The sequence below is a fragment of the Muscardinus avellanarius genome (assembly GCF_963383645.1).
Source record: "Muscardinus avellanarius genome assembly, chromosome: 15".
NCBI lineage: Eukaryota > Metazoa > Chordata > Mammalia > Rodentia > Gliridae > Muscardinus > Muscardinus avellanarius.
In genome coordinates, this window is record NC_137801.1 from 54062582 (window position 1) to 54084434 (window position 21853).

Genomic DNA, 21853 nt, shown 5'->3' on the forward strand with positions numbered 1-21853 from the left:
TGACTTCGGAGGCCCCAGCACCAGCCTTGCCTCACGGCAGGCTCCGATCCCGATCCTGGCCTTGGAGGCCCCAGCCCCAGCCTAACCCCTCGGCAGGCTCCGATCCCAGCCTCAGAGGTCTCAATAGTGGCCTTGCCTCATGGAAGGCTCCAGTGCCGGCCATTGGCCCCGGCTCTGTCCTAACCCCTCGGAAGGCTCCGATCCCAGCCTCGGAGGCCCCAGCACTGGCCTAACCCCTCGGCAGGCCCCAATCCCGGCATCAGAGGCCTCAATAGCAGCCTTACCTCACGGAAGGCTCCAATGCCGGCCAGTGGCCCCGGCACCAGCCTAACCCCTCAGCAGGCTCTGATCCTGGCCTCGGAGGCCTCAGCACCAGCCTTGCCTCGTGGCAGGCTCCGATCCCGGCCTTGTTGGCCCCAGCACAGGCCTAATCTCTCTGCAGGCTCCAATCCCGGCCTCGGAGGCCTCAATAGTGGCCTTGCCTCATGGAAGGCTCCGATGCTGGCCTTTGGCCCCGGCACTGGCCTAACCCCTCGGCAGGCTCTCATCCTGGCCTCGGAGGCCCGAGTAGCGGCCTTGCCTCACAGCTGGCTCCGATGCCGGCCATTGGCCCTGGTACCGGACTAACCCCTCGGCAGGCTCTGATCCCAGCCTCGGAGGCCCCAGCACCAGCCTTGCCTCATGGCAGACTCTGATCCCGGCCCTGTTGGCCCCGGCACCGGCCTAACCCCTCAGCAGGTTCCGATCCCGGCCTCGAAGGCCCCAACACCGGCCTTGCCTCATGGCATGATCTGATCCCGGGTTCACTGGCCCCAGCACCGACCGGCCTAACCATTCGGCAGGCTCTGATCCCGGCCTCAGAGGCTCCAGCACGGGCCTTGCCTCACAACAGGCTCCAATCCCAGATTTGCTGTGTCCATCGCTGGCCTCACCCCTCAGCAGGCTCTAATCTGAGCACCCTCTTTGCCCAACCATTTGTCCCACATTCTTGAGGGTGCGTGGTGGTAGCATTCTGCCTCTGGGGTCATTACTTCAAAGGTTCCAGGTGTAATGCATCAGATCTCTGCCTCCCCTAAGTACTGGCCACTGCCATTGCCATTGCCTCCACCATTTCAAATCTTTCCCAAGCTCTTTTTCCACTCTGAATGTTGTCCTGTGTTCCTAAGCATGCACGACGGTAGCATTCAACCTTTGGTGTAATTTCTCCAAAAATAAAATAAAATAAAATAAGGTTGGTAGGCTCCGATTTCTGCTTCTCCTGAATACAAGTCTCCACCTCCAACGCGGAGACCGCTTTCAGCCCCGCCTTTCTCCTTGGTCTCCGCTAAAGTCTCTCTCCTTACAGGTGGTGTCCAAGATTCTTAACAATGTAGAGAAGAAACAGTCCTTCTTAGCGGGGAATTTTTCCAATAATTACAGTTCATTTGGATAAGTTTTGTCTGCATCTCCAATATCCTGGCATCCGCCACCTCCTTGACCCCTCTTTGATATTTTCTTTTTTTCTTTTTCTTTTCCTTTTTTACAGGGTCCTTCCAGGTGGAAAGGGGTTCGCCTAGGGGTGCCCCACCAACGCCTGCTCACCCGCCCAGGGTCGGGGCCAGGGTCCCGGGCCACAGGGTCCTTCTGAGTGGAGAGGGGGTCGCTGAAGGGTGCCCTGTCAGCACCTGCCCACCTGCCCAGGGTCGGGGCCAGGGGCCCAGACCACAGGGCCCTTCCGGGTGGGGAGGGGATTGCCTAAAAGTGACCCGCCAGTGCTTGCCCACCTGCCCAGTGTCGGAGCCAGAGGCCTGGATCACAGGGTCCTTCCGGGTGGGGAGGGGATCGCCTAGGGGTGCCCCGGCGAGCGCCTGCCCACCCACCCAGGGTAGGGGCCAGGGGCCCAGACCACAGGGTCCTTCCGGGTGGGGAGGGGGTCGCCTAGGGGTGCCCCGGCCATTGCCTGCCCACCCGCCCAGGGTAAGGGCCAGGGGCCCAGACACTTTGATTGCCATTTCTAATGGACAAAATATTTCTGCTTTTAAAGGTCTCAGGTAATTAGGTCACACCTACTTAGTTAATCTTTCTATTTTATGTCAACTGACTGGGGACCTTAATTCCACTTGCAAAATCTTTTCACAGATAGCTTAGATTAATGCTTGAATAACTTGGCAAAGGTGCCTGTACACTAGGAATCAGGGATCATGAAGGTCCATCCCATAATTTTGCTTGTTCTGTTGGCCACAGGAAGCTTAAAATACTTTAAGAAAAGCCGAGCGTGGTGGCACACGCTTGTAATTCCCACACTTGGGAGGCTGAGACAGAAGAATTGCACAGGTTCAAAGCCAGCCTCAGCTACTTAGTGAGGCTCTCAGCAACTTAGTGAGGCCCTGTTTCCAAATAAAATATAAAATGGGTCTGGGAGTATAGCCTGGGAGTAGAAAGCCTCTAGGTTCCACCCCCAGTACCACCAAAAAAAAAAAAAACTTTAAGAAAGACAAAACAAGGATATAAAGACACAGAATTGCAGGTAGAATTATAAGAGGCACAGGAGAGGAATTCAGATGTTATAAGAGATTCAAAAGAAAGAAGAACCATGTCTGGTTCTTCTATAGGAAATCTATGGAAGTCTCATAAAAAGGTCTTTGAGGGATGGGCACTATGTTTATATGTGGAGATAGGGAAAAGATACTCTAGACAGTTAAATGGCACAACAAATGACATAGAGATGGGAAAGTGAAGTGTGTTGAGGAAATAGCTGGCAGCTCTGATGGAGCATAAGAAGTGTTTGGAGTGAGAGGAAGAGTAACTTCTATTGGGAAAGGCTTTGAATGCCAGGCAGGTTAATTTGCCTTTCAGTTGTAGAAATGCACCATCCTAGAAAGTTACTGAATACAGAAAGGATGGGATGGGAGTGTTCACTTAGAAAGATGTATAGCAATACAGGAAATGATTTGGAGTTGACTAGGAGCTTCAGGGAGCATCTTTAGCAAGAGTCTACAGAGTTATGAGCACCTCAGCTCTACCAGAGCAAGTGAGACTGGAAGCAGAGGATGGAAGGAAGCAATGAGTCTGTAAACTTGAAAACAGATGGGGTAAAACAGACAGAGAAGAGCATGAGCAGAAACACTTTTGAAAGATTTGTTGAGGAAGTTAGTGGGATCCTCCTCTTGAAAAGGAGTAAATGCTTAGGATTTTTGGGAAATATGTAGAGAACATGATATTCCATCAGCGATCTTCATTCAAAAACAGTGAATGATTTTCATGAAACCTATTTTTGAAACCACATACTAGGGCTGCTTTCATTCTATTATATTTACACTTTAGTTTAGTATGTAGATGTCTAAACTTTCCTCCCCAAGTCTTTTATTGGCCAGCTCCTGTCTTCCAGAGGCAGGACAGACAGGGTAGGGCTGTCAGCATTCTGAGTCATAGCCCCTTGTCTATCACATGGAGTAGAATAAGACAGTGGACACCAGCACCGAGTTAGGTAGGTCAGAATCTCAAGTAAGCAGTCTTAGAAGAGTCAGGGCAGAAAGGGGGAGATAAGGCACTAGTGGGAAGAGGAACTAGAGGCTCAACTCACCAGGAAGACTACACAGCTGGAAGATGGGACTAGTGGGAAAAGAAAGGATGAACTGGGATGAACTTCCAGAGAAAATCCTGAGACGTGGGAAAATAAGGCATTGATGAATGATTGGATTAGTTTAAGGCAATTGTGCATCATTTAAGTAATGAAAATATTTTCTTTCCTAGCCAGGCATGGTGGCACACGTTTGTAATCCCAGCATTTGGGAGGATGAGACAGGAGGATCACAGTTCATGGACAGCATCAGCTACTTAGTGAGGTCTTTTGCAACTCAGTGAGACCCTGTTTCAAAATAAAGAATAAAAAATAGGGCTGGGAGCCGGGCGTGGTGGCGCACGCTTGTAATCCTAGCATTTGTGAGGCCGAGACTGGAGGATCGCGGTTCGCGGACAGCCTCAACTTCTTAGTGAGGCCCTTTGCAACTCAGTGAGACCCTGTTTCAAAATAAAGAATAAAAAATTGAGTTGGGGGTACAGCTTAGCTTGGTGGTAGAATGTTCTTGGGTTCTATCCCCAGTACCACAGGAAAAAAAATATTTCCCAGATCTACATCAAAGATGTTCCTATTGAGCTGCAGAAAGACTTAATGTGGCAGCCTTTCTTTCAAACATTCTCTAAGGCCTTTCCAGAACCAACCTTTCCTCCCCTTTCTTTGTGGGCATCTTTGCCTATTGATTTTTTTTTTAAAAAAACAACTCTTCTATTTCTTAGTTGTTTTTTTCTTAAATGGCTTCTATTTCTGCTTGAAATAGCCTTCTGGTATTATCTTCCAAAACACTCTTCTATGCCAGGAGGTTATGAAGTCCCACCTTTTCCAGGCAGATATTTTGGCAGAATAGCAGAACTTCCTTCAACTTGCTCTTCCAGTTTAGAGACCATGACATTCCTTCTACTCTGCAAAGTTTAATAGGCATGTCACCTTTTGTTGTACATGATGCTAAAAGAGTTTTGGTGAATATAACATTTTAACAAAATATGCCCTAATCTTACCTTGCCCTCACCAAAGGGCACATTTAAATTATAAATAGTTGAAGGACATCTAAGTGAGTGCCTTGAATCTAGGTGAATCTGATGGATGAATCTAGTATAAAATAATATGCTCATTTTATTTAGCATATGATTTTTGAATGCTCATTATCTTCCTAAATGCTGATGTGGTAGTGACGGTGGTAGGGACTATCTGTGTGTGCATGTGTGTATGTGTGGAGGGTTGAGATCTAACTAAAGGAAGTAATGCTTGTAAAAGCAGAGACATTGTGAGCATCTTTTCCTATTGAATTGTGGTAGGCAACCTGTGGCTAGAGCACAAGGGATATGACTGCCCAGGGGATTGGGGAGCAATTAATCCAGTAATGTTGTATAAACACAAGCTAAGATGTTGTTCTGAGGTATTTGGAGTGTTTTCAAAAGCCAATAGAAGAGCCACCAGTTTTCACAAGAGGGAAGAAGATGACTTTGATTATGTGAAGACAGGGTCTAACTCTTTAGCAATGTCCCACAGTAACTGACACTTCAGAGCTAGTCAATCAAATTTCTTGCTGAATTAAGTTGTCATTAATTGATATGAAGCAAATGTAATGCAAGTTAGTATGATCTCAAGTCTGACTAATATCTAGTTCAATCTTTTAAAAATTATTTTTCATATTGTGGCTGATTCATGGCTTGGGGTGGGGAAGGCTGGAATCTGGGCAACCAGTGGGCTACTGCATGCATATAGATATAAAATGGTGGATATCATAGGACTATAGGTAACTTTTGTCTTTGAATTTTTATTATTTTATGGATAACTAAAAATGACCTTAAAGTGAGCACAAATACTTTTGTTGCTTAAGAAAAACCTGTAGAAATTAGTATAAAAAGGAAATATAAATGACTGACCAACAGGCATTTTGGGTGTTGGTAGAGAGAAGAGGACAGAGTTGCCGGACATTATGAAAACACTAGACTTGGATGAAGAAAGGGCCTACTGCTGCCAGATGTGTATATTTCATGTGCCTTAGACTCATTGAGTTGGATTTCTTTTTTCTCACATTCTATTGGGGTCGTAGTTTAATTCCAGAACTCTGTGGATGTGAAGGGTTGGGGTGGTCACCCTAACAGACATTTGGGGAATTGATAATCTCATGTAGAGGCATGAAGTTCATAGGAAGGACCTCAACCAGGCTGTAAGAACTCTGATTTCTCTTTGATCTCACTCTTTTAGTTCAGCCTTTTTAAGGAGATAATGGTATAGGAACCTTCAAAGACAGAGAAAGCCACTTGGTAGCAAGTTGGAAGCTAGGACAGAACTGTTCACCCCTAGAGGGCTGTAAGTTAAAGATGATAGAGTTGTATTTCATGTTTTAGGCTATCTAGTTGCTTTTTATTTTCTGAATGAATTTTCTATTATTTTTGATTACTAGAGTCTTGCTTCTATTTTGTCTGAGCTAGGCTTTGGGGAACTGATGAAAAGTTTGGTTTCCATGCTTGGACTAAAATATAAAGTGGGGACCACTTTTTATAGTCTTAGTAATGGATCTTAGTGTGAACTCTTAAGGGGAAGGTGAGTCTCAACACTGTGAGTTCCTAATATCCTTTCCCTGAGGGGTTATGGTTTGATCTGCTTAAAGAAATGTATATGTAAGTTGGTGTTTGTTTCAGTCTGAAGGTAAAAAGGAAGAAGAGAACAGTTATGACTTGATGTTACTGCTTGTCCAGTTATAGTAGTGATGACGCCAGAGATTGAGATAAGATACTCACAAAGGACAGATTTATGGGGAAGGATTGAACTTCGATGGAGGCATGGGAAGGAGAGAGGCATTCAGGCTTATCCAGGTGTAGCTGTCCAGGAGGTAGCAAGATCTGGTTTAATAGGAGGAAATGCAGGAGTGTAGAAGGTAGAAATCAAGAAGTCATAGCCAAATAGAGGATGTGAATACCAGCTATACCTAGGAACAAAATTAATTACAAGGCTATAGAGTGATTCTAGAAGAAGGCATTTATGTTTAGAATGGGATAATAAATTCAAAGGCACCATAATATATGTTACTATTATTAAAAATAATAACTGATGGTTCTATATATTCAACTGTCACCTTTACATTCATGTCATTTATTATTCCTTTTTTTCTGTTCTTTTAATAATGTTATTGTTAGACCTAAAGCAAAAAGTTATTTGGAGAACTCCATTGTTCCTTAGTAAGGGGCTTTTTCATTGCCTGGGAGAGTTGCATTTGGGTTGTAATTGTTAAAGCTTAAGTATAGTGTGATCTTAAATCTGACTAAAATCCGATTCAGTCTTTAAAAAATCATTGTCCCTTAAAATCTGATGACTTTTAGGTTCATTCAAGAGAACTCAGAATAATATTCACATTTGAAATTGGAGAAAGGAAATAATTTTATTTTCAATACCACAAAAATCTCTAGAATATTACTAATACTATAAAGCTTGTGTATTTTTCCCCATTCAATTTATCTGGAGAAACCCTTATTTGCATATGTTTGCATCCATTTGCATATTTAATTCACATGACTTCCATTTCCAAGTATATAAGATGAAACAAATTATCTCTTTGTTTTACCCAATGTGATTCTTGTCTAACACTACGTGTATGTTGGGAAATTTTAAGTGTTAGACTGGAGAATTTAGGAAGTGTGGAGGCCTGCATTCAGTGTATCATCTTGATCTCAGGGGCTGAAGATGGGAAACGACAGAATTCTGGGAGAGTGTCATACTGGGCAAATATGTTCCCCAACATGGATTTGCAAAGCACCCCCTAGCTGACAGAGGAGGCCTCTGAGGAAAGTTTTGAAAGACAAGTGGACAAGTCCAAGCAGACCTGGTTCTTGGTCCTCTTCTTTTGCTATTACTGCTTTTCAAGGGTCTCCAGCATGTTTTTAATTTTGTGTACATCTATATTGTAAAAGGATTACATATTCTTACAGTAGATGTTTACTAGCCACATAAAAATAAATCTTCCTAATACCCTTTCCCCTCTAATGTGTGTTAAATCATTTTGGTAGTATATTTAGAAAAGAGAGTACTCAAAGAAATTTTAGACTCATGGGAAAACCTGAAAATATTTTTTTCTCTTGGGAATAAGTGGTCCTTGGAGCCACTATAACCAATCATTAAAGATAGTTGTTTCTGTGCCTTCTTTTTTGGGCCAAATTTTTTGTGTGTGTGGTACTGGGGGTGGAACCCAAAGGCCTCCTACCTCTGGGCTATACCCCCAGACCTGTTTTTATATTTTATTTGGAAAGAGGGTCCCACTAAGTTGCTGAGAGCCTCACTAAGTAGCTGAGGCTGGCTTCGAACCTGCGATCCTCCTGTCTCAGCCTCCCCATGTCCAGCTCTTGGGTCAAATTTTAAGACTGCTTCACCCAGTATAGTAGCCACTTGGCACATGTGGCCACTGTGGACCTAAAATGTGGCTGCATTGTATCTGCATGGAGGTAGATTGTCATTGTAAAGCATTCATTGATTTTGAAGTCTGTGAAAAAATAGTATAAAATTTTTTATTAATAATTTTCAAAAATATTGATTACATATTAAAATAATGTTTTGAGTACATTGTATCAAGTGTCACTTAAATAATTTTTTTTTGCTTTGGCTTTTTTTTTTAAACGTGGGTACTGAAAATTTTGAAATTACCTAAGTGGTCCAAGTTTATGACACCTGTCACTTTTCTATTAAGCAGCACTGCTCCAAGAAACTTGCTTTTAACCCTGAAGAAGTTCTTTTACAAGAACTGATATCATTGGTGTTGTGCTGGGGCACAATCCCACCCTTTACCAATGCTCTAGACTAACTCTTTTTAATGTTAATGTCAGGTGTCTTAAACACATTGCAGTGTGGGTCTTGCTTACCTTACCTTTCTCTCTACCCTTTGTTTCTGTTATGATTCAGTGCAGAGATAAGAGGAAGCCAGTGTCCTCAGCTTTAGGCCTATGGGAATGGATTTTAGTTGGAGTACAATTTCTCCTGGTGACTGGTAAAAACTAATTAGGTTTTGTCAATTATTCACTTGAAATTTTGTCTTACTGAAACCTTGCTACTCTGTTTAACCTGCTTTTAGTTGGCAAATATCTGCTGCCATGTTAGGTTATGCTTTTTAGCTTAAAAAAATTAACTCCTAAATAATGTAGTATAGTGGATACAGGAGAATGGGTGGTGGGGAAAAAGTTTTCACTTTTTTTTTTTTAAATACAAGACTGATTTTATTTTATTACCAGAGAAATAAGTTAGATTGCTCTGGCAGTCTCAATAAATCACACATGAAGTCGTCTTTTTTTTTCTAAATTAAATTTTTATTTAAATAAAAGTGTTATGTTTGTATTTGAGCTGACAGCTAAATCTGATAATTAGAGTGCATGAAGTTGGCTTTGATTGGCATTGTAATTGGATTGTCATTGGGCTGAGAACCTATTATCTTTGGATCATGCCCCATGAAATCTGTTGAAGAAACTTTGCTGCCAGTCATTAGAGCCACCATCTTGGCTTACAAATTAGGTTTGAAAGGCTTCTCACCACTGGGAATGTAATTTAAACCACTGCAATTGCACTCCCATTAATTAAAATTATATTAAAATTATGGTTCATTTTCTAAATATTTTTTTCATATTTTATTAGACATACTTATTACTAAATGCTTAACAAATTACAGAGCAGTGTTTAGTAAAATTATGTTTTATAGATAATCCATCTCTTCAGCACATGCTACTCAGCATCAGTGGAATTAGTCAGTGTTAATCATTAAAGGCTATACTATTTATGTTTTTCATTATGTGTCATAAAGAAGCATTTCCATTATTTCAGCATAAAATTCAGTACCGGCAATGTCTACTGTAAATTAAGGTTGGTCCTGCTGATAAAGAAATATGCAGCTTTACTTTAAGGAGATGTTGTCCATTATGGTCATAGTTCTTCCTTTTTAAATTTCTTTTTCTATAAAACAATAATGGTTTGTAAAAGAAAGCTTTTTCTTTTGGGGCTAGAAGATTAAGGGATGAAGAAAAGCACACGCATGCCAGCATCTATACTCTTCTTTATTCCTATTACTGTCTGCTAAAAGCAGATCAGAGCTGATTAAGACAGAAAAGAGCCTGTGAGGACGGATAATAAGAACAAGGCAGGAGTTGGTGAGGTGGAGCTGGTCTCTGGCCAGAGAATAAGAGAATGTGTCTGCCAGGGCCCATAGCACACCCTCCCTTGACATCGGCCCTTCAGTCTGCACCAGTATCCCAGCTACTCACCGGGTGCGCCACACCACCCTGTATGCTTTCTGAAATGCACAGCCAGGCAGAGACTTGTATGCTCTTTTCTTGTTTTGTTGCCTCTTCCCTCTCCTTTTCATTTATTTGTCTGTGTGTGTGTGTGTGTGTGTGTGTGTGTGTGTGTGTGTGTGTGTAATTGATGTGATTGTTCAGGAATATCTTTCCTTCTTTCCATTTTTGCATGCAGATAACTTTGGCATGACAGTTTGGCAACTTGGAAGAAAAACTGTTAATGGTATTTAAGAGTATAAAATAAATTTTCACTTATTGTAATTTTATTTGGATTGCACGGAATACCTAGACGACTGGCTCCTGCCTTCCTGAAGACTTCCTTTGGGCTGTGCTTGTCCTCACACCTGTTCCCATTGTTGCTTCTGTTTCTGGATTCAGTGTTTTGCTCAATTTCTGACACATAATAGATGTTCAATTAAATTGAATTGAATGAGAAGCCTACATTTTAAAGTTTCTAGGAATAAGTAGAGCCAAGTCTCAGGGAGACTACAGTACCTCATAGGAGGGAGGCAGTGAATAGTTGATAAAGCACTTTCATGTTGTCTTTTATTTAGTACCCTTAGAATGTAGAAGTAGTAAACAAGAGTAAATAAAACACATGCCAGTTTAGGGTGAGTACTTGCTTTCCCACATCCTTTCTCTTAATGGAGGAGAACACTGAGAGGCAGAAAAATGAAGTTTTTTTTTTTTTTTAAGGATAACAGGGCATTCTGCCCTCAGCCCTATTTTATTTTTATTTATTTTATTTATTTTTTTATTTTTTATTGGTGCATTATATTCATACATCATATTGGGGTAAATTATTTTTATTTTGAAAGAGGATCTTGCTGGGTTACTGAGAGCCTCGCTGAGTTGCTGATGTTCCCCATGAGCCTCCTGATCCTCCTGTCTCAACCTATCTAGTACTAGGATGACAGGAGTGTGCCACTGTGCCCAGCAGACAACTGAAAGAGTGTAAGACTGCATTGTTGCTGGGACTAGACCTCAGAACTTCTGAGTTTTATACTGTCTTTTGAAAAAAAAGAAAGAAAGAAAAAAGAAGAAAAGAAAAGAAAGAAAAGAAGGAAGGAAGAAAAAAACAGAACAAAAAGGAAAGGACAATCACATCCCAAAGCTGGGGAGGAAGGAGGAAGTCTCACTGCCACACTTACTCACTAGTGGGATAGAAAAATGCAAGGCAATTAGCAATCTGGTTGAAATCCTGATTGGGGCCTTGTGATTTTTAATTTCCTTTCTAGGAATATTTTTTCAAGAATTAGTCAAAGGGAGTTATTAAATCACAGGCAACCTTTAATGGCTGCTCAAAAGGATCCAGGCACAATGTTCATAGTTTTTCATGTATTTTCTCACTTAGTTTAAGAACAGGATGAAGTTTATTCTTATTATTACTCTCCCCAAAACAGATGGTGAAATGAGGCATGGGGGGACGTTATAAAATACATCCATGTCCAAGGTTTGTAGCTCTGTAGGATTTGGCCCCGTGTCTGATCCCAGACATACACTGCTGAGCTCACCATTCAGTCACTGCACCCTTGCTTCAAGAAGAGAGAGCTAGGATGCTGTCTAAAGAATGAAAATAGGGAATTATGTAGGAAAAAATCCTGCTAAATCTACAAAGCTTTAGCTGTATATGATGAATGTTGTCAGATAATTATGATAAAATTAAACCTATAAAATATGGTTATCTCCCTGTATAAGCATATGTCCATGGAAAAGTATCTTGAGAAACTAACTATAGCCCAAATGTTTTCTTATTCTTTATTAGTGTTTTTTTTTATTTTCTCTTACAGGAACATACCCAATTATCTATCTCTGTCTTGCTCTCTTTATCTTTTTCTTTCTCTTTTATTAATGAGAGTAGTTTATAACTTGTGAAGCATTCAGATAGCATTAAGAAATTGTCAAGAGGTGTGACCACACACAAAGAATGAATCCCCCTTGCGATGCCTTTTCTTCTCTTACTGCTCCTGAGCAGGGCTCTCTGGTCTCCCCCTTCCCCACAAGCCCTGTGATGGGCCTTGGAGCTCAACAGGGCATCAGGAAGGAGCAGGCTTGGGATGTTTGCTGCTGTTTCTGCAGTGGAACATGTGTGAAATTAGGTGCCTTTTGTTTCTTTAAGCAGGAATGGGGCTTAGAAGAATAAGCATGGCAGCTGAGTTTTAGACAAACAGCTTGAGGAACAACAGAAAGGAAGCTAAGGGTATGAGCTCAGAAAAATGAGGAGAAAAAAATAAAGCAGTTTTCTCCTAGGAGATGCATTTATTATCCTCTTCTGGCAATCTTGGTTAAATGGTTTGTGTAAACAAAAGGGTCAACTAGGAGTCCAGAAGGACAGGGTTAAGGCAGGAGTGAAGGGCAGCCCGTGTGCAGACTCTTCATCGAGAGATGCACATGCCCTGGTCAAATCTCCACTTCCAAATTAGGCATTGTTTGGGTCTATGCAGAGGCTTACGATTTTTTTCAGTGTCTCAGACACTTTGGGGTCAATTGGGAGGACATTCAGAAAAGAAGCTATAGGCCTTCTATACATCTATTCATACATTTAGGACTTGGGCCATCTAGTAAGATCTCATTTAAACAAAGGGTCCAGAGTTAAAGCATCATCTATAAAAGCTCCAAGCATTTGAAGACTATGACACATACTGTGTAAGTTTCTTTGAGTGGAGAGTTTAAGAGAAAGAGTACTACCAATAGAATGCAGGCCAGACGATGATATCTTGGTGCAGAGAGAACAGCAGAGCTGGATATTGAAAAAAAGACCAAAAGAAACATAGCACTTATACCACATTTTTGTGTGTCTGGTTGCGTATTGCCAATTGGGAAATATCCGGAAATATCGAATGATAGGTTGGCCAAATAAATTCTAAAGTGTTGAAGAATCCAAGTAGGAATATTGAGATTGGGATTATATGTGGATAATTACCATAAATTCCAGAGTAATTATATATATATATATATATATATATATATATATATATATATATAAGTGTTACCAGAATTTCAATTTAAGGTTTCAGTGCTGCATGAGTTCACATTTCTACTATGATGGATGGACTACAAAGAATTCAACCTCTCAATAAACTTCAGTAATCTTGTGTGATGCGGTATAATAAGAGGGAATTTAGCACAGGTGCTGTGAGATAAGCTTTGGGGCCAGATCCCTTGAAAATGGAGCTTACTCTGCAATTTATTATCTGTGTGACCTTGGTAAAGTTCCATAAACTCTCTGTGCTTCAGGTTCCTCATCTGCAAAATGGAGATAATAATAGTAGCTCATTGGCAGAATTGTATTGAAGAAATAGGAATAGAAACCTATGGAATGCATAGAACTATGCCTGGCACATAGGAAGCTCCATAAATTTTTGCTACCACTGTAATTATTCTTGGTTTCTTATTAAATTTTAGATACTGAGAGACATGCCAAATCTGAAATCTTTTTTTTTTTTTTTTTTTTTGTGGTGGTTCTGGGGTTCCTGGAAGGCCTTCTACCTCCGGGATACACTCCCAGACCTATTTTATACTTTTTAATTTTTGGAAATAGGGTCTCTTAAGCCAGCGCGGCTGGCTTCGAACCTGCGTGATCCTCCTGTCTCCGCCTCCCAAGTGCAGGGATTACAAGCATGCGGCCACCACGCCTGGCTAATATCTGAAATCTTGCACTGCTATTATTTTTCTATTTTATCATTTCCTTTAGGTTGTAGTACTACTGCCACCAGTATCTTTCTATCAGAATTTCTGAGATTCAAAGTTTTGTTATTATTTTAAAAAATGAGTTCTTCTTATGGATTTTTTTATTCCCTGGGAGAAATTGTTACCTCTTTCTTAAGCAAGTCAAGACCGAGCAGTTCACAGCCTCCAAGGTGAGGCAGCCCCTCCCTAGATAAAACCACAGTGGGATTCTAGGGAAATCCTTTGAGTATAGCAAAGTCCCGATGCTTGCTTCCCTCTTGGTAAAGGAAATCATTTGACTGACTTTAAGACTAACTTATGTAGGTGTTATATATGTCCACAACATTCATTTTAAGATACACAGCTAGGTATACGGCTACAGTATATTCACACAGAATCTTAGAGAATCCACCCTTCACCTCATACACACATGCATACACATACAGCTGGGCCCTCCTCACATGCAAATTTGGATGTATTTGAATTAACGTACTCTTCCTTGAAGAACACGAGTCGAATCTTTATATTTTTTTTCTTCTTTTCAATTTGTGTTAATGTAGACATGAGCTTTTATTGGGAAAAGTAGAAACCAATGTATATGAAACTTGGACTACATCCAGCTGAAGATAAAAATGAGTTCAGATGGCTTTCTGTGTTGGTTTTTGCCTCCCATGCAGATTGTGCTATTTGGTGAGAGAAATAGTCATTTACAGGTTCATTATGTAGAATGGTTAAACTTGACCTTCTCGTTCCTTTGGCTGGCTGGTGAGAGACCTTTCTCAGTAGGTCCAGCTGGCTAATATGGCCCTTATATGTATCAACCTATGTAGTACAGTCTGCTTTTTTCCAACTCTAATGCCACTCTCTTTTGAGATCCTGGTTTTACATATGGCAAGGAAGAGCTCACATGTCATTCATTTTTTAATTCTTTGTACAAGATCTCTAAATGGGACATCTATTCTCCATTCCACCTCCTACAACAAAAACCGCACATTGTTATTTAAAGCAAAGGCTTTATAGATTAGTTGTTGAATGCGATATTCATCTCATGAATAACTAATAACATAAAATAAAGAACAATGAAAATGCAAATTATCTGCACATATACAGTGGCAGTTAGCACTACGAATAGCCCTCCTGAGTTAGTGCAAGGTAGGCAAAAGCCAGTCAAATTTCTGATCATACCTAATCCTTTGAGTTGAGACAATACCAGAATCCGTCCTTTTTAGGACTCATTATTTAGGCATGAAAAAAGAGATTGAAATCTGGTAGAATTTCAATCCTTTCGTTAGCATTATTAATAAACAAGAATTGGCAGGAGCTAAACTGATTGGCACATACATCTGGAATAACAGAAATAAATAAAGTTTCAGGATGGGAGGAAGAGTTCCTATTAGAAAGATTTGGAATAGAAATAGCATGTGTGAGGATAGCTTCAAATGTAACTAAAGCTGAAATAAATCTCTCTGAATAGCACTTGTATGGTATCAGAAAAGGACAGGTGGATATATTTCCCCGTGAGAGACATGCCTTGCTTTTATTTTGGGGAAAAGAACAGAAAGAATATTAGGGAAATGAAAGTGAGTCTAGGTTTCTTTAGCTATGAAAAAGTAGCCTAAGGAGACTTATCAGTGAAAGGTCTTATCATTATTTGCTGGACTGTCCTTAAAAAAACATTAATGTTGTTAATGAAAATTTTATATTAGTGAACAGAACCAAGATTTTTATTTCATGTGTACACAGTAAATTAAGCCTAGTTATGTTATGAAGGATGAACACGTATCAAAGGCACTGGATTTTTTCTCCTTTGCAAACCTGCTACTTTTTTCTGTCCTACATACCTATCTTGAAGATATTACATTTAGAAAATGAGTTAAGAGAAAAAGATGATGAGAAAAGGCTGGATCCTGTTTCCTTTCCAGTGGGATGAAGACTCTCTGTCTTGGATTTTAGTGGTAGTTTCACCAGCATCAGTTTGGAAAAGATCCAACACAATAGTCATGCAATGAAATGTGAACAACGGAGATGTGAACAATATATAATAACCTGTTTTTTTTTTAATTTAATGTGGCATTAAATTATGTTCGAGTCTTTTCTTTTCCTTGGGAAAAAGAAAGATGAAAACCAAAGGCTTGACAGGACCATTTTAAAGCAACAGGCCCTGCAGATGGCTGACCCAGATAAGAGATAAAATAACATTGCTGCCACATTCTGTGTGGTGAGCTCTGGCAACCTTGAGTCTTCTGGCTGCCTGCCATTAACTGCCAGGCTAAACTCTGCTTCCTGTGACCACTCCAGAGTTGTTATTAGCCTAATGGAGGGCCTCCTCACCTTACTCACCTATACTCTAGGCCTCAGCATTTCCTCTCAATCACCTCTGAAGAGACTCACTCCAGAGTAGAAGAATTTGTTAGCACGTGTGAAACTTCTCCTGTCTCCTATGTGGCTTATATCACTTCTATTCAAACAGTTGCACTCAAGTACCCTTGATGAGATGAGAGAGTTAAAACTCTGAATCCATACAGAATCAATTCACGGCCACCAGGCCATTTCTTTTTATTTTAAAAATGCATGGGAAACTTACATTGTACTCATAATGTGTCTGTGTTTTAATTTCTTAAAGTACTTAACAACCATCCCCTGTTTAACATGCTTAACAACCATGACTGCAGAATTTTAGAGAAAAAGTGATGTTTAGTATGGTCCCCAAACCAGCAGTATCAACATCATCTGGGAACTTGTTAGAAATGCAGATTCTCAGACACTTATGCACTCAATCAGAAACTCTAGGGCTGGAACGTAGTGATCTGATTTTTAACAAGCTCTCTTAGGTGATTCTGATGCATGAGAAAGTTTGAGAGGCATAACTCAAAATACCCATATGTGATAACCCTGGGACTTTGAGTATTTCCCAATGTGTGAGTACTTGCATGTATACATGGAGCTCTCAGATGTATATGTGAGTACTCTCAATTATTCCTAGGTATGGGTGGGGGGATGTCCAAATTTGAGAAGTATAAAATGATTGAAGTAGATATTTTCTGTTTTGTTGTTGTTTTGGTTGGTTTTACATGTGGAAAACAGACTGGATGTACCCAAAGTTCATTCAGCGGTCCATCCTGCAAATATTTACTAAGTATTTACCATGCAAGCATCACTCTGCACACTAAAGATATAGTAGTTGACAACACCATCAAGAAGTTTGTGTTCTACCAGGGAGGATAGCCAAATAACCAATAAACAAGAATAACAGAATATCAATGGTAATAAATGCCATGGAGAAAAACACCAAGTGGTATAAAAATAGAGTTTGAAGTTGAGATAGATCTTTGAGGTAAAGTGATCAGAAGAGTCCTTTCTAAGAGAAATCTTTTAAAGAGAAACCTTAGTGAGATAAGGTAACAAGTGACTAGAGTAGGAAGATATTTCTAGGCAGAATGTAGGTGAATCCCTTGTCAGGTTCTCTGAATTATAATTATAAGCCAAGACCCTGGGGATATTTTTCGCCTTTTCTATCTGGGCTGTAGGTCACTGAAGGTCACTATGCCTTTCTCAGGTCAACTCTGTGCTGAAGATACCTTCTATAGGAAGAGATGGTCTACCTCTCCTGGCAGAACTTTTACCTGGTAGCCATCTCTGAATATACCTTTTAGATCAAAGGACCAGGCTGAGTCCTAAGCCCTGGGCAAATGAGGGTACCAACTATATGTCTATACCTCTCTTTTCCATATCCCAAAGCAAAAACTGGGGAGGCAACTTATACTGTTTCTACTTCATAGATAATCTTTATTCATATAGTAAGATAAGTCACTCACAAACTTTTGAACTTAACTAGTTCTTTACCAATAGTAGCAATCCATGATGTGTGACCTTGCCTTAAGTAATCGTAGTAATAAAAGATTATCTTAAGTAATCTTGACAGTACTGTGTCAAGACAAGATGTCAAGATTTGGGTTAAAAAGAGCCTTAAAGGAGGTCAAGGCGACTGATTCAGTCCTTATTTGTGGTAGTCATTATTCCCTATTTCCATAGAGAATCACATCCCTCTTTCCCCAACGTGGAGTTTTTGAAATGTCCTTAGTTGCAGAAATCACGGCACATGGAAGTACAAACATTCTGACCACAGGAAAAGTATACTAACTAAGTGCACTATTGAGAATGGGTGGATATGGAAATTAAACAATCTGTTTGTTGCAATCTATTTGGAGCTAAGATTGAGATAATACTTTCCTCAATCCATGGTCCTTTCTTTTGGATAAAAATATTCAATGTAAATGCTATTCAACAATGGATTACTATCCTTAAGAGCCAACAGAAGATTTCCTTCATCCTACTGAAAGTGCTCAGGGCATTCACGAGAGAATCTAACGTGGGTGACAGTGGTGGTGGCCCAGCCAGAGGTTCATCAGCTCTTGCAGGTGAACAGAAGAACATGAATGGTCCATGCAATCCACTATGATACCAAATGAATAAAGGCAGCCACAAGTGTTGTGTCTTAATTCCCAGGGGCATTTCTAGTGATTTTCAGAAAAAGAGCCAAACAGGGGTCACAACCTCACTGTGTTCCCAATTGGATCAGAAAGAGCATCTCGCCACGATCTGGTTCTCACTGGCTTCTTTCTTTTTTATATTCATGTGTTTTCTGCCTCTCTGCTTTGCTTTCCCTGCTTTTTGTTTCTTTGGTTTTTCACTGGCTTCCTCATCCTCCCACCCTTTGATACATTATGAAGTTTGAAACCTCTGACAGTTGTTTCCTTCAAAGAAGGCATATAACCTCCACATTGGAATGTCTTTGGAGCAATGTGAATAAATGTGCTGAGAAGGAGTAGATGGCTTCCAGGTAATTTTTGCAGACAGAACTGCAATCCAATTCTGGATCTGCAGTCAAGCCATCTGCAGAGATAAACATCAGAAGCAAATTTGTATTTATGGGAGAAATTGTCCTTCACCCTCAACTCAACATTGAATTTGAAAAATTTCCAAGCTACATTACATGTAGAATTGGTTTCTAATGCTTTGAGGTGTGTGTTGGTGAGTAAGAATGGAGCTGATAAATGTACTTACATTTTTTTCATCCATTTGTGACCCAATTTCTACAAAGTGATTTTCCATGTGGGGAAAACAATCTGTTTGTTGCAAGATAGGGTGGAGCTTAGATTAAGATAACATTTTCCTCAATCCATGGTCCTTTCTTTTGGATAAAAATATTCAGTGGAAGTACTATTAAAAAATGGTTTAGTACTTCAAGAGCCATCAGAAGATTTTCTTCATCCTGTTGAAAGTGCTCAGGAAATTTGATGGGTGTTTGTGAAATGGCCACTGTCATGGAAATGTATAAAATAATGTGGCAAGACACAAACTTTGGGTGAGATCAGGCCAAGTAAATGACTCTTTCGAAAAGACTTTAACTACTATCTCCAATTTTTAAAAATCTTGGTGATAAGAACATAGCATTTCTGGATCTCAAATGATTTCCTTCATTTATGAGGATCTGGGGGCCAGGGATGCAAGACTGTTCATTCTGGTGTGTCTCCAGATGAATTCCAGCCAAGGGATTCAGGTGGAGGGCATCGAAGTGTTAAAAAGAAAAGTAGCAGTATGGAAAACTCTCTTCACCAGTACTGGCTTTTTCACAAACACAGAGGTGGAGCATTTTGATTCTCCCCCACCCAACCCTGCGCTTCTGTGGAATTTAAGAAATTCCTGCTTTCACATTCTACACAGACCTGGTATACGGTTCATGCTGGTGCCCAATTGGACACAAGGGGGCACCGAAGTGCCACAAATTTTGCCCTGGGACCTTTCTCCAAGTACAAATTTCCAATAGCAGAGAAGGCCAGGAAACGCTGGCCCTTCCGGAGCATTCTTCTTCCCAGTCTTCCTTGGCAGAGGCCCTGCCATGGTGGTTTGAATAGTAAAACATCGCCCATAGTTTGTGTTTGCCCAAGTATCCATCTAGGTACAAGTGTCAAAGTACTCCACCATGGCGGTCGAAACACCATATTAAACTTCTTCCTTATTTATTTATTTTGTTCCTTTAACTGGTTCCACACTGCATCATGCTGTTTTCAGAGAGTACTATAAACACCATTTGGGAAGAAACTCAATTAAAAAAAAAATGATAGTAGGCTTTCTAATGGTACATTTCAAGAATTGCTATTCTGAATAGATTTTTTTTAACAAATAAAGTATTATTTCTTTTTTAATTTTTGATTCCAGTGTTTGTCAAAGAAGACAGTCATTTGCTGATTTATTTCCTGTGCTTTGTCTTTCTTTCGTACCTGAAGAGCAAAGCGTTGGCAGGGTTCTTGCCACAACTTGAGAACCATAGGATAATTCATGGAACAACAATAAAGTTACATGTTAGTTTCTCTCACTTAAAAGAAGATGGGGAATTTGACTATTGATTTCAAATTTTCTCTGTCTGGGCAGGAGAGCTTGCATTTTATTAAATGCAGTCAATTTGTGGTGAAATATTCTTTTTATGTTTCAAGGTAGATTGCTGATTTACTTTAGAATGGTGGGAAAATAAGTCTGTACCTGCTGAGTGCTGAAGAGAAGCGTTTATTTGCTTTATTGATTTGGTCCATTTTTTGTGAGATGTTTTCTATGTATTTTTCATTTGGCTACAAAACCTACCCACAAATGGCCCTGGCTGCTGGGCTGCTTCAGTCTCCTGAAAAATAGACTCAAGGAGAGAGTTTGGAATTTGCAAATAATTCTTTTGTCAGTGAAACCTCTTGTTAAGAGAAGTCCTGTTCCTCAAATACAGACAGGCACAACTGCAGCTCTGTGCATTCTTGATGAGTTATATTCTCTAATGGTTTGAGAAGATGAATGAAATAAAAGTTTTGGTTTCCAAGGTAGGACCTGCAGTTCATTGTTAAGAAGCATGGTACATCCTGGGTAAGGACATTGGCGCTGAGGACATTAAGCTTTCTGAAATAAGCTTTCTGGCTTTGATTTCTTTATTTTGTATAAAAGGATAAAGGCTCCTTCTTTGCAAACAAACTGATAGTAATGCTTTCAATTGAAAAATTCTCCATTTGTAATAAAGATAGTCTTTTTAAAACTCTTTCAGTTGTGATACGCAAGAAGATGACTGCTCTATGGTGTTAAGTGGAAAAGTCTAATGTACATGCTTTCTAGAATATATAAAATGTATGTTTATATATAGAAACTGGAGCATATTTTAGAATATATAAGGTAGGCTATTTTGTAGCTCTTGGTGTATAGGTGATATTCCCTCTCTCTCTTTCTCTCACTCTCTCTCCCTCTTTCCCTCCCTCCTTCCCTCCCCTCCCTCCTTCTCTTTTTTTTTTTCTCTCTGTGTGGTACTAGAGATTGAACCCAGGACTTCACATGTGCTAGGCAAATGCTCTGTTGCTGAGCTATATTACCATGTGGGAAGACAGATAACTTTAAACTTTAAATATTTTTATTCTGTTAATTTTATAACATTGTTTATTAGAAACAAAACATTCCTTTGTAAAATTGATACCTTTGCAAACTGGTGATTCCTTTAGTGCTTGGGACTAGTTATCTTTTTTTTTTTTTTTTTTTTTTTTTTTTTGGTGGTACTGGGGTTCCTGGAAAGCCTTCTACCTCTGGGCTACACTTCCAGACCTACTATATATATATATATATATATAGGGGATTACAAGCGTGCTCCACCACGCCTAGCTAGTTATCATTTTGTGGTTGCTGGAATTATTTTTTTTGATCACTGAATTTTTCTAATATCAAACACAAATTTTTCTGCAATTTAAATTATCAATTTTGAGAAGATACACTTATCATCCATTGTCACTTTTGATTTTTGGGGTAATCAGGTAGAGGAAAGGAACTTGTTAAATTCTAAACTAGGCTAAATATAGTATACTGACCTATACTAAAATAATGTAGTTCAAGCTATAAAATAAACTTTCATTAGGTGAATAACCTATTGCAATAAAATATATTTTAAAGAAAACCTTAATATTTATGTCAGGATTGAGAAGGATATATGTTATTTTCCTTTTAGGAGAAAATAGGTTTATATGCACAATTAATTTATATACCTATGAGGTCAGTTAACTCCCTTCAGCCTTTAGTCATGCATAGGGTAGCTAAAGATAGAAGATCCAACCCACTCTATTTCCTATATGTGCTTAAAACACTGATGCTGGATGTTGGCAAAGAAAATAAATTCAAATATAAGAGGATGTAGGCATGTTGATTTCCAGACCAGTGAAAGAAGTTGAAGTAACTTGGTTTTGGATAGAGGTGGGTGGGAAGGACATTTTCTTTCAGTAATGTTGGGAGCTTAAATAATTTTCTAGGAGCCTTTCCAAATTTAATTATTTTTGTGTGC